This window comes from Zalophus californianus, chromosome 9 (assembly GCF_009762305.2).
Source record: "Zalophus californianus isolate mZalCal1 chromosome 9, mZalCal1.pri.v2, whole genome shotgun sequence".
Classification (NCBI taxonomy): Eukaryota; Metazoa; Chordata; class Mammalia; order Carnivora; family Otariidae; genus Zalophus; species Zalophus californianus.
The window spans coordinates 118,050,405-118,063,583 of record NC_045603.1 but is presented as its reverse complement, the minus strand read 5'-3'; the positions used below and the strand labels follow the sequence as shown (position 1 = coordinate 118,063,583).

Sequence of the window (13,179 nt, the reverse complement as noted above, 5' to 3'; positions counted from 1 at the left end):
GGGGTGAGGGATCTCAGTTACCTTTAGCTTAATGAGAAACAAGGAAACAGATTGTCATTGAGTGTCCCAGTTTGTCTTGCCTTTCTGTTATCATGTCCTCTGTGCCAGGTAAACAACAGAATACATCCCAACATCCCTGTGACCAGTTTACATATTTTTCTGCCTTGATGTAGAGAATGAGGCCAAAACCTCCTGAAGGGTCCACCCAGCTATTTCATTTGTTCTCGAATAGTATATTTTGCAAGTGAACGTCTTGCCACATCAAATCTCCCAGCAATAGTGAACAACATCCCAGATTTTTTTCCTTCCAGCTCATACAAGGAAGGAAGAATATTGCTTAGTGTTTCAAAGGGGAAAGATAGTACTGGCAAGGTGCTGGCTGGGGTATCAGTCTATAAGTTGCTTTCTGCTAGTCGTGGAGCTAAAAAGTAAAAGAGAAAAAAAGATAAACAAAAACTTAATGGTTTGATCACATATTCCACGACATAGTAGATGGTGGAATGGAGTTCCCCAAGCAAAGACGAGTCTGGGGCTCATCTAGGAGCAGGTACAGAGTCTCAGGATACCTCACATATCCGGGCAGGGAAGCAGGAAGAAGAGAGAGAGATGCGGTAGGTATAAACAACTAGGAAGATTCTGGAAGCCTGCAGGTGTCAGATTTGACCTCTCATCCTAAGGCAGGCTATTTTAATTTATTTGCTAGGTGTGAGCAACTATGTAACCAGAGAATTATATACATATAAAGGAAATCACACATCTTCGGAAAAATACTAACCTTGACTGAGGCAGGGCAGGGATGGAAATGCTAGGATTACCCCATGGCCAAAAATATTTAGGTGGCAAAAACAGATAAAGACACCTGACAGTCACGTTATTAACTAGAATTCAATGACTGAAGGGTTCTTAAGATTAAAAAGACATAGTGTTTGGATAGTAAATAAGAACCGGAGGGAAAAGAAAAAAAATGGTATTTTTAGTTTTAAAAGATGTTAGCAAAATACCTCTTAGAATTTGCTGCCCAGAGAGTGTAGCTTAAATCCATTGTGAAATCGTTTAACAAATGTTAAGAGAAGAGTAACCTTTAAGCCAACTAAAGGTTAGAAAAATGAGGAGCAGAAATCATGTTTTACTAACTCAATTGCTTTTTTATGGAATGATAAAATTAATGGGCAAGGAGAATACAGTGGATGTAATATATCTGAACTTTCAAGAAGCCATTATTGCCATGTCAATGACTTTTACTCCGTAAGTCAATTCAAACTTGCCACGATCTAAATATGCTCCCTAGATTAAAAAGTAGAGGAAAATCTAAGCAACACCTAATGAGGAATGATGCGGGAGGCTTGAGGGAAAGTGAAGTGCTCTCAAAACTGGCTCTAGCTTGAATTTCACTTTGAAACTCTTTTCATTAATGGTCAGAGAGGTGGCTCAACACCAGGAGAAACAACAAAGTAAACAAACAAAAAGCTACTATGGGTGTTTAAATTATTTAATGTCATAAACAGAAAGAAACTGACTCTTTTGTTTGTCTTCCCAGTTGCCATTTTAATTTTTTTCATTGTGATAACTACAAAGATTTTATTTTTGGGGGGCGCCTGGGTGGCTCAGTAGGCTAAGCATCTGCCTTCGGCTCAGGTCGTGATCCCAGGGTCCTGGGATCGAGCCCCACGTTGAGTCAGGCTCCCTGCTCCGCGGGGAGGCTGCTTCTCCCTCTCCCTCTGCCCCTCCCCCCCCGCTTGTGCTCTCTCACTCATGCTCTCTCTCTCTCAAATAAATATTTTATTATTTTATTTATTTATTCTATTATTTTATAATATTTATTTGAGAAAGAGAAGGGGGGGAACAGGGGGAGGAGCAAAGGGAGAGGGAGAAGCAGACTCCACGCCGAGCACAGAGGCCGACACGGGGCTCGATCCAATGACTCTGAGACCATGACCTGAGCTGAAATCAAGAATCAGACACTTAACCGACTGAGCCACCCAGGAGCCCCCATTCAAAATTTGTTTACATGCCCATCCAGTGCAGAATGGCTCTGGTCTCACTTAAATGAGAGCTGGGCTTTGGGACTGTCTTACTTACTGGAGCTCGTTATAAGAGAATTATGGTGCACAATTTGCCTTGTCATTGTTGGCAAATCAGTCCATCTGTGTCTTCCGTATGAAGATGGACTTGTTGTATATCTGTATTAGGCATAGGAAAAGTGAAGTAGCAGCCCAGATGTTCAGAGTCCTCCTTCATCCATGTAAGAGAGCTATTAAGTAGGATCGTCTGTGATTTTATTCAGTGCCCTGGGGAAGCAAAAACAAGAATTAAAAACATGAAGATTTGTTTTCCAAAGGAGTTTGTGTTCACTATTAATGATCGCTATGTTTAGACAATAAAAACACAAAATTAAGGTCTTTGGCATCCCTTCACTGGTGAAATCAAAGGATGTGATTACTTGGCTAGAGAAGACAAATATATAGATTGAGGCGTGTTTATGCAAAGTTCTCACCAATAGCTCTTTTTCTGTCTTTCTGTGGGGCTGATTCTTCTGTGGACCTGAAATACAAATCTCAAAATGTTTTTTTGTCTTAATTTCTCCACCTAAAGCAAATGGATTATGAAACTTTGTTGAGAAGTGTCGTGAGAAATAATTCATTGATAAATACGTAAATGTGGCTAAATGGCAAAATGGCATAGGTTTTAAGTGCCTATTATACCAGCAATGTTTCTGCATTGTAAATTTGAATTTTAAATTATATGGGGACAAATACTCAGATTAGAACAATGCAAGTTTTAGTTTCCTCAGCATGTGTATTAAAAATGAGCTAGTTTGAGAGCTAATCACCAAAATCTATTTCAAATTATTTTTTTCAGATGTGACACATTTTGGTAATTTTTAATGCATTCTTATTACTTAAGTATTCAGATTTTTTTGTAGCTACAAGGGCTATTATATTAATATTTTCAATGACACATTAATGTGTGCCAAGAATGATTGTGTTATGTGGTTTGTTTATACCAGTGGTTATTTTTGATGTTAGCTATTTGGTGCAAAATGTAATTCGTACATGTTTTGGGAACATAAACTTTATTGCTGTCTCATTATCATGCAGAAGACAAATATGAGCAAAAGAATAGCATCCTATATTAATCTTCCAGAGATTGGTTATGGGTAACCCAAGTGATTGTATTATAGTTTAATTAATGGAATAAGAAGAGAATAAATAGCTTTCAGTGCTGCCTGATAAATGTAATTCTCTTCTGGAAAGATATGTACAGTGAAAAACGATAAAACAGTTCTGATGGAATGGCTTTTTGTCTAGCTCAGTAATGCAATTTTCTTTTCTGTGCCCATAGAAAAAAGATATCTCCATCCTTAGGCTATATTTTGTAGTGTCATTTTAGGTATTCATTTTTGGGGGGAAATGCTTCTTCAGCTTTAAGGAATTAGATGCCATTGAACTAGAAAAAAAAAGTATCTAAAATAGCTTAAGTTGTTTTTTGATTTGTGAAATGTAAAAAGTCGTCACTGTACATGAGTGAAGCAACATTCATTTCAATGACTTTGCCCGACTTTTTCTCCTCTGTACAAACACTTGTCCTTTGCTAATGGTACCACGGAAATTTCCCCAGGCAGAACAAAATCAGAGAGGTGCATTCACGGAGGGAAAAAAATTTCAGATGAAGGGGTTGATATTTTTGATGGTTTCTTTTGGGTAAATTATGGACATTTTTCTCTATCCTTAAGATGCTCTGACAACAAATGCATTGGAAGGGAGCAAGATGTCACCTCATATGCAGAGGTACTGTGGATGATAGGACATGTCTGAAGGTAACACAAAGTGCAATGTCTTTTCACTTTCTTCCACACCAGCATGGTTACCTCCAAGTCCTTCCAACCTCACATGCCTGTGGCTGGTTCATTCAGCTGGCCAGGAACAGACAGCAAGAAGGGCAAGATGTTTGACTTTTGTGTGGATCAGATGGCCTTACATTGTTCCATTGGCTTGAAAGGTGTAGTGGGTTGAATAGTATTCCTCCCCCAAAGTTTACATCCGCCCAGAACCTCAGAATGTAATTCCGTTTGGAAGTAGGCTCTTTGCAGGTATAATTAGGTTAAAAGGAGGTCACAGTGGATTAAGATTGGTCCTGAATCCAGCAACTAGTGTCCTTATGAGAAGAGGAGAAAACACAGAGATGCACAAAGGAAAACACCATGAGAAGACCAAGGGGGCAGAGATTGGCGTATGGAATGCCAAGAAAAGCCAAGATTGACTGGCAACCAAGAAGCCAGGAGTGAGGCATAGAACAGAGTCTCCTTCAGAGCCACCAGAAGAAACCAAGCTTCCCGCACTTTGATATGGAACTTCTGGCCTCCAGAACCATGAGAGAATAAATCCCTATTGTTTTAAGCTACTCTGTTTGTGGTAACTTGTTATGGCCGCCACAGGTAACCAATACAGCTGGACAGCTTGTTCATGTTCCTCCTGTCACACGGGCATCCAAGTGAGTTTGTAGACAGGCTGATGCTTCTCGGCCCACCAGTGGGAAATCAACAGTATATCTGCGAGAAAAAGAGTGCATCTTCACAATTTAAGGGTGTAACTAATGTGCCCAAGTCCACCAACAGCTCAACAGCAGCTCAGGCTCACCACCTAATAAACAGCGTGTCCAGAACGCAGAATCTCAATATTGCTGCTAAATTCTGCCATCTCAAGAGTACAGAGTCTGATGACAAAACAGGAAAAAAGCTCCAAAGGAAGCTAGCTTGTTCCTCTAAGAGTGTCCTTAATTAGGTATGAGTGGTGTTGAGGATAATGGCTTCCACCCTATTGAAACAGAAAGGGAATTTTGCCCGCAGCATCATTCAAATCTGGAGGATCAGGATCTAAGCTGGGACTCCAAAATTGGCTCCCGAGCCACCTCCTGTGTGCCGAGCTGGCCTGCCAGGGTCTACTCCCCAGACCAGCCACGCCACCTGAGGTGACATCCAGGGAACTGGAAGCTGTTGCCACATCTGCTGGCTCTGGGAGCACATCACCCCCTGAAGGGAGGAGGCCGAGCCTAGAACTGTTGGCAGGACCAGCTATGTGATCTGTGTAGCCCAGTACAAAATGAAAATGCAGGCCCCTTGTTCAAAATTAGTAAGAATCAAGAGAGTGACCACAGAGAAGCAGACCCAGTACAGAGCCCTTGTAGGCATGGGGTCCTGTGTGACCACTGCGGTCACAGCCCATGAAGCCGGCCGCAGCTGTTGCCTGCAGAGCAGTGTGCTGGCCTGCTAATCTGCACTTGCAAAGGGGATACATCCTGTGCTGTCGCTCTTCCCCACTAACAAGACCGAGTTCAAGTCTATGAGAGTGGGCAAGACTGGCAGAACCCTGGCTGCAAGGGCAACTGAGAAATGTCCTTCTCAGGAGCCTAGGCTTTCCTGTTGAAGGAAGCACTTTAGGAGGAGCTAGAAAAGGGGCGCCTGGGTGGCTCAGTCGGTTAAGCGGTTGCCTTCGGCTCACGTCATGATCCCGGGGTCCTGGGATCAAGCCCCACATCTGGCTCCCTGCTCAGTGGAGAATCTGCTTCTCCCTCTCTGCCTACTTGTGCTTTCCCTCACTCTGTCAAATAAATAAATAAAATCTTTAAAAAAAAAAAAAAAGGAGCTAGAAAAGATGCTAAGTGAGCCACGGACTATATCCACCTAGATGTTCAGGCCTGCAAGAAGTAAAGGAAACTTTGTAGAGCTATGTGTTCTCTTCTCACACTGGTTTCAAGGCCCACCAAGCTCAGTCTTAGCTTCTCATACCTGACATACAGCAGACAGAATAACATGCATCCCTTCTCTGGGTGGGCTATATGGTGGTGAAGAAAGAAGGTGAGGTCCTTGATCTCTCGAGTTTCCTTCAAGGGGGTGGAAATGAAAAATTAACATGTAAACAACTAAATGAGATTTTTTTCAGATGATCATTTCCGGGGGCAGAGTTGTTATATTCCAAACCCTTCTCTTCCTTTGAACACTGATGATAGCATTTTATCCCAGCCAATACCTACCTCTCAACTGATGTCCTGATTTTCACTCTTACCCCCTCCAAACCATTCCCAACAGCAAGGTTAGAGAAATCCCTTTGAAAACATAAATTAGATCTCAGACATTCCTGGGCTTAAATCCTTCTCATAATTTTGCTTGCCCTTGGAAAAAAATCCAGACCTTCTCATTATTCTTTACAAGACCACACACCATCTGGTCTCTTCCCATCTCTAACCCTTTCCCCCCTTAGCCACTCTGCCACACCAGTGTCCCTTCTGCTTTCTGGGACATGCCAGGTTCCTTCCTACCTCTGTCTTTGAACTCACAGCTCTCATAGTCTGGTACAGCTGGCTCCTTCTCCCCTTCCAGCTTGGCTAATGTGTCACCTTCTCAGAAAGTTCTCTGGCCACCCTACCTAGGACAGAATTCCCACCCCACCCCACAGTTACTCTATATCATAGCACTTTGTTTATTGCTCCCAAAACCCTTATCATGATCTGAAATTATCCAGTTTATATGTCTGGGGGTTTTCCTTCCTCTCCATGAGGCTAGAGACCTTGCCTATCTGCTTGAGTCCTTAACCCCAAGCTCAGCACAGTGCCTGGCACATACTAGCAGCTCAAGAAATACTTGTTGATGGGTAGACTTACTGACAAATCAATGGATGAAAAAATAGATACATTCACCAGGCCTAGAAAGCCGGGTCACCCATTCATCATTTTAGGCAGAAGAAATTAAACTTAAAACCTGAGCAATATTTTGGGATGGCAGTCGAGTTTGGGAAAATTAAAGCAGAGAGTTCAAAGTAACAGGCAATAATCAAATCATGCAGGTCAGCTATTCTGGAAAAAAATTCAGGCTGGCTTTAGGGTGAAAACGCCAGGGCAAAACTGTCCAATAGGACGGACGATCTCATACTTGTTCACGGGTTGTTTGGAGGTTATCCCCTTCCTGTTCACATGGTGCGAGCTCTCCCAGCGAGATCCCTTACGCAGAGAACAGAGACCCTGTCTTTCTCCAGTGGCCCGTGGTGGCCCCCAGTAGCGCTGGAGTGGCCCCCTGCTTCTTACCAAAGCTCTCGAGAGTCGGAAGGTAGTAAGCAATGGGAAGGCATGGCTTTCAGGTTTTTCTTTTCCACTTGCCTTCCCCGGGCTTTCTGCATAGCACCAGCAAGTAGGACAGCCAATTCTCCAGATTCCTTGGGACTGAGAAAGGTGCAGATGAGTCCAAATTGGGACACATTAGTCATCTTTGCACCAGGCCACCAGAAGGAAAATGTCCACATCCTTCCTTTTTGCTCAAGGTCTTAGTCCTGACAGCTTCTTCCAGTCATTTCATACTCCATATCCTGACATGTAACCAATCTTCATTATTTTTCCTTCCATTTATGGCTTTATTGTGCTTCTCTGTTCTCACTCTGGGCCCTGCTTCTCTGGCTTCCCTCCCTGATGATGTCTGAATTCTGCCTCTGCCTCTGCCATCCTACAACACTCCAGTACGGCCTGATCCATTCTGTTTCCTGGGAGCTTGGGGTTCCACCCACTCCCCAGACCCCCAAGCAACTCTCTTATCACATCCACTCTAGGAGTGGGGGGAGGACATTTGAGTGATTAGCGTTTCCTTAAATATGATCCTATGATACCTCTGACTGCACGACTCAGGAGAAAAAGCCTGGGGATCCATAGTTATCTAGTGGCCCTCAGTTCCATAGAAGAGGGGTCTGCAAGCTTTCTCTGTAAAGGATAAGATAGTAAACATTTTAGGCTTGGTGGAACATACAGTCTCTATCATAACTACTCAACTCTGCATGAAAGCAGCCACAGATACTACAAATGGACGAACACATGGGTGTGCCCGTGTTCCAATAAAAATTTATTTACAAATACTGACAGTGAACCTTCTTTTGGCCCGTGGGCCATAGTGTGTGGATCCCGGATGTGATAGATCTTTCCAGATGATACTGAAAGTTTTTTTATTAAGCCCCCCAAAGCTTGCTTTGCCCCCACCACCCAGAGAGGCCAGAGCTCCAGATACAACTTACGCATCTGCACACCCATCTTTACTGCTTTTAATCATTCATTCTGTCACACAGCTGGGCTTCTGGAAACATTTGCTCCACAAAAGAAATGCTTGCATAAAGGCATTGGAATGGAAAGAAAGATCATGTGGAACTTATTTTTAAAGGATGTTTAACACCAGTTTGTAATATAAAAGATGGATATGGAGTTAGAGTGAATTATTAGGATAATTGAGGTTAACACATGGTTAAAGCTTTGACAATGGGATTGCCAGATTAATAGGAGAGGATCTCCGTGATGCGCAGAAGGAGCCTCCCTCCCTGTTGGTGATGGGGTAGAAAGTAGCCCAACTAGTGCTTTTAAAGGTAAGTTCTTGATATTATCTGCTTTTTTATTTTTGTATTTCAAATTAAAAAGCATCAAATCATGTAGTGGTGAGTGGCCTCCATCGAATGCTGTTTTCATCATAATTGCCATTGACTATCTCCAAGACTTCAGAACGTATTTCGAAATGTGCCATCCTTAGAAGAGTACTTAGAAGGAGTAGAAGGAGAAAAGAAAAGCATCGGTAACATTTTAAATTAATTTTCGGGTGCGTCCTCACACAGGGCATGCATCTGGACACTGCTTTTCTCTGATAAGAAATCAGGAGGTGGGCGCCTGGGTGGCTCAGTTGGTTAAGCGACTGCCTTCGGCTCAGGTCATGATCCCGGAGTCCCGGGATCGAGTCCCACATCGGGCTCCCTGCTCGGCAGGGAGTCTGCTTCTCCCTCTGACCCTCTTCCCTCTCGTGCTCTCTGTCTCTCATTCTCTCTCTCTCAAATAAATAAATAAAATCTTTAAAAAAAAAAAAGAAATCAGGAGGTGACGGTGAGGAGACAGGGAGGAAGCAAGTGGGATGAGAAGCCTGCGTTCTGGCAGAATGCCCCTCCCTACAGTTATCTGGTCCTGGAGGAAAGATGGGACTGAACCACGGACGGGGACAAACAGGGCACTAACGTACTGTTGACCTGTTCCCTACAAGTCGTCTGTGCCAGAAGGGTTCCTACAGAATCCCAGAGCTCTCTTCAGAGCAGCAGTGGTTCGTGAGGGCTCAGTGCTGAGCAGATACTGCTGAGTCTAGAAAACAGAGAGCCTTAACAAGTAAATTCCACACCCCCTCGAATTTGTGCTTCAGCAGGGAGTCCTCAGCAGGAAACCCTCCATATGTTTTCCTTTACTACAAGGAACTTCAGAGCATGAGTTCATGTCTCTTCAAACATCCTCACGTTGCTGGAAAACAGCACTGGCTGGCTGATGAGAAATGTCACCAGGAAGACGAGGGGGCTCATTCAGAGATAGGGGAGCAGTTACCCTTCCGAAGTAGATACTAGTTTTGGGGAGGTTTTCTTTTTCCTTTGCTGCTTACGTTCTGGATTTTGTGGGGGTTTTGTTTTGTTTTTAAGGATAGTCTTTGTGTTTTACTACTTCCTAGTAGAGCTTGACTACTTGGAGAAATAAATAGAAAAGGAAGATTTCTGAAGATGTGTCCTATGGAGGAATGGAATATGCTCTGAGGACCCAAGGATTATAGCTCAGATCAGTCTTTGCTCTTAAACAAAAAAAGCCAAGTTTGAAATTCAGGAATACTTTAAAAATATCACTGCAGGTAAGTAGTTTGTCTTTGTTGTTCTCTTCTCTTCCGTCTTAATCCCCCAATAAGCATCTTTTGCTTATTGTAATCTCAATGAATTTATCAGTTGGACTACTTGAAGTTTAAGTGAAAAGATTTGCCAACTCATAAATTAATTGCAAGATGAGATAGGGAGTGTCCTGCTCTTAACGCCATTTAGCAGATAATATTTACAGTAATGTTTATGTTTTTATTGCCGGGAATCATTTAATTTCATTAAGGTTTCAGGTGAATATCTTTTGCTTCCATCCCTCCAGTAATATAAACTGTATTTCAGATCGGAAAATGAGCATGTAAAATTTTCTTCCGAAAAGAGCGTTGTTGCTATAGCAAACAAATCACAAATCAACTTCTGCCGACTTCTCTGGAATACTTAGGTAGATTTGCTGACGAACCTGTAAATCCCGAGAGTAAAATCCACTAACACTGTAACTTCTTGTGAACCCCTTTTGAAAATGCCATGAAATGGTGTTGCAGATCTGAGGCAAGGAAAACGTCACTCTCTGGCAAAAGGGCCTTGAAACGTTAAGACATTTCAGCTGCTTTTACCTTTCCTTGGATTATACCGTTAAATTGAACGATAGCCGTGCATATGTTGGTACCTGCTCAGGAATCAGAGCTGTCATGCTGATCTAGCTGGATGCGGTTAGACAGTGCACAAGTAATCAGGGAGACGGACTAGAAGTGGCCAGTGTTCTGTTCCCCTCCAGACTCCCAATTTTCACCCCCACGTCTCAGTCCTCTCCTCCTTCTGCGGTTCCTGTAAATCATGCGTTTACTACCAGAGGGGTCGTGGTACCTTTCCCAGCAATCTTTTAGGAGAAGAGCTGGATGCTTCAAAGTGTTATTTAGCTGATATTTGGGCGAGACTGAACAGAGGAACGATCTATGCTTACTCTGGACCCCCAGCTTCCCCACTTCACCACTAAAGTCATCATCGAGACTATAGCTCTCTGCAGACCGGCTGATCTGAAATGATGCATTCGGAAGAAAAATAGATCATCCCTGAAAGCCTCTTCCTCGAATGGAGAGTTGCATTCTCCCCTCCAACTTCCCCAAGTCTTTAGATACCGTCTGCTTTGTCCTCCAAGAATCATGATTGCTGTTCGCCCTGGCAAACATCATTCCTGGTTGCCAAACCAAGGGCTCCTGGAATTGGCCCTGGTACTGTTTAGCTTGTCAGTTAAAGATCATTATCCCTGCCAGTCCATCTGTTATTTTCACTTCGGAGAGTATATTATTTCAGTGCTATATGTGTCCTTTAAATTCTCCCCTCCATGTTGTGTGGGAGCTAGATGTAGTCCAAGGCTGAAGTCCTGTTGTGAACAACGGGAATCCGTGTCCCACTTTTGAAAGCATTAGCGGTAATGGTGCAATCTTGGATGGCCCGAGAGGGAGGGGGTGATCCTGGAACATTGAAAAATCAAGCCAGATGAAAGTCTGGTCTTTGCCATCCTGGATGGCCGTCGCTTTTAGAGGAATTACTTGCTCTCTGATTTAGCTGTGCTTAAGGATTTGTGCTTCTTTCTATAGGGCAACACTGTGTGGCCCCAGCAGCACCCTTATGGTTGCTGGCTATTCATCAGCTATGGCAATTTCGGGGCTCAACTCTTAAAAAGGACAGCCATGAAGAATATGAATACAAATTTCACTTTTTGTGAAATGTAAATGTTCCATAGATTTTGCCTTTGTAAAGTGGCCTGTTATCTACCTGCTAAGTGAGAGCGAGCCTCCACGACTTCATTTTCCCCCAGTGGAAATTATATTGCTGACTTGCCAGAGTATCAGGTCATCTCAGAAACCTTGGACAACTCTCCTTTGTAAAGAGAATGGTGACTTTCATAAGTACCATTATAAAAGAACCAAAACAGTTCTTTTATAAGCCTATGTCCCAGAACAATTGGAGGTCCCATAATCCTCTGGTGCTAAAAGGTGGTGGTGGTGATGATGATGATGATGTTGACATTTAGCAAATACTGACTGCCATCTTTTGCCACATGTGATACTAAATATTCTATGACACTTATGACATTAAATCTTCCTTACTTAACCTGTAATGCAGGTAAAGTAGGCAGCCTCATTCACTTATTTTAATCGATGAGGAAGAAAAAAGATCCAAGAATGTGCCTATCAACCAGCATCCTATATTCTTTTTGTTTGTTGTCGATGTTTCTTTCGTTCAAGTGTCTAACCAAGGTTGTGGCATGTCCAGACTCCTTTCTGTAGTACTTTATTTCATGGGCGGCATTTCTAGCAGAAAATTGGTAGCCTAGAATGGGTAGCAGGCTGGCGTGCAGTGGGAGGAGAAATTAGGACTTCAGTAGTGAGTTTTTGTACCTCTATTGGAAATGGATTTCATTTTCCTCTGATCTGATTAACCTCTATGTAAAGTGTGACTTCACCCCCACGTCATGCTTCTTTGTGCTTCACTTCTGCAGGGTTATGGAGATAATTAAACCTTGTTGGCTAAAAGCATTGAAATCCTGGGGAGAAAACAGTGTATTAGTGAGTAAATAAATGTGTTTTAGTTGTTTGTTTGTGTTGAGCCAGTTTCTCACTGGAAGCGAATAAGATAAACAGAAGACAGAACCGTTAATTCAAGGTACCAGAAGGTGGGGGCCATGAAAGGAGAGGGTTCAGGTTTTTTATACTATAAAACATATATTTTAAGTAAAATTTACCATACTATCTCCTATTATGAAGTTTTTATTAACATATGACAAGTTGGGAGAAGCTGGTTTGTAGATGATCACTGAAGACATGGCATATGAAATCATGAGAAAATTAATAAAGAACAATACATTTTTAAATTTGCAAATGGTAGGCATTGAAGATTTAATAACATTTTCTCTTTGTTTTTCTATTGTTCTTAATCTGGGTCATGAGAACATTTTAAGCTAATTTGCCACATTTATTACATCTTTGATTCAGTGATGGTTTACTGAATATCTGTTAGGGCAGCGCTTTCTAGAATGGTCCATGAATGAGTATATACTTTGAAGATGGTATCCAAAAAAAGAGAAAAATTAAATTCAGGTATATTATCCTCCCACAACTTTAGATTCAGAGAAATTTGAAACTAGACTAGATTTTGGATCATCTTATCCAATGCCTTTACATTATGTATGAAGAAGCTGAAGCCAGTGTGGGGAAATGATTTACACATCCTTAATTAGCTGCAGAACTCAGATGAGAATTCTAGCCTCTAGCCTCCAAATCCAGTGCCCTGTATGTTTACTTTTTAGTTCCATGTTTTTAAAGTAATTTTTTCAGTGATTAAGAATAATAAAGATATGCCCCCATGATCAATTGCATTGGTCTGTTGCCTTTTAAGTATGTTAAGATAAAATATCTCAAACGGGGCGCCTGGGTGGCTCAGTTGGTTAAGCGTCTGCCTTCTGCTCAGGTCATGATTCCGGCATCCTGGGATTCATCCCCACATCGGGCTCCCTGCTCAGTGGGGAGTCTGCTTCTCCCTCTCC

At 42.4% G+C, this 13,179-nt stretch overlaps 1 protein-coding gene across 2 annotated transcripts in view; it reads left to right on the top strand.

Moving 5' to 3' along the window:
* Nucleotides 1–13,179, top strand: part of KIAA1217 (KIAA1217 ortholog) — a 703,089-nt gene that overhangs the window by 326,286 nt on the left and 363,624 nt on the right. The gene's annotated exons all lie outside the window — the stretch shown is intronic.